This window comes from Limulus polyphemus, unplaced genomic scaffold, assembly GCF_000517525.1.
Source record: "Limulus polyphemus unplaced genomic scaffold, Limulus_polyphemus-2.1.2 Scaffold915, whole genome shotgun sequence".
Classification (NCBI taxonomy): Eukaryota; Metazoa; Arthropoda; class Merostomata; order Xiphosura; family Limulidae; genus Limulus; species Limulus polyphemus.
The window spans coordinates 291818-292603 of NW_013666525.1; the positions used below are offsets into that span (position 1 = coordinate 291818).

General features: G+C 46.1%; 1 protein-coding gene across 1 annotated transcript in view; it reads right to left on the reverse strand.

Moving 5' to 3' along the window:
- The window catches only part of LOC106461217 (protein SDA1 homolog), a 68176-nt gene that overhangs the window by 29740 nt on the left and 37650 nt on the right, over positions 1-786 (reverse strand).

Below are 786 nucleotides of genomic sequence, written 5' to 3' on the forward strand. Positions count from 1 at the left end.
TCAAGAGGAGCTTCGAAATAGATCCCAGATCAACGACTGCAGAAGTGGCCAAAGATGGTAGGATTAGCCCAAAATCTCTTCAGTGGATTCTCCACAGATTGAGTTATCGTTGCAGAGCAGCTAGATAGAAGCCTTTATTAAGACCTACCAACATAGTCAGACGAAAGAAGTGGGCAAGTGATATGATGACCAAGCCTCTGGACTTTTGGAAGACCGTATTGTTCTCAGACGAATCAAGATTCGCTCAATTTTCGGACAGTGGAAGGATGTGGGGCTGGAGAATGCCTCACCAAGAGTTTTGTCTCAACCGATTGCAGCCAACTTTGAAGCATGGTGGTTTCAGCATGATGGTTTGGGAAGCTGTTTGGGTTGGTGGGAGATCGAGCTTAGTGGAGTGCATTGGCAACATAAATTTTGCGAAATACTTCGAAATACTGAAAGAAGGACTCTTGCCACTTTATTCCTCGGGTTTCGTGGACAAGAACACAACATTGTTCCAGGAAGATGGAGCACCGTATCACACTGCTAGAAACACCCAAAAGTGGCAGGAAGAAAATGGTATCCAGAAGTTGCCCTGGCCGAGCCAATCTCCTGACATGAACCCCAATCGAAAACCTCTGGGCCATACTTGACTGGCAAGTCAAGAAACAACCAAAAAAACCAACTTCGAAGAGCGATCTACTCCAAGTTTTGAAGCAAGAGAGGCAGAAAATCCCACAATCTAAATGACGAGATGAGTCCCGCGATGCCCCAAAGGATCAACGAACTCCACGAAGCGAAAGGAAG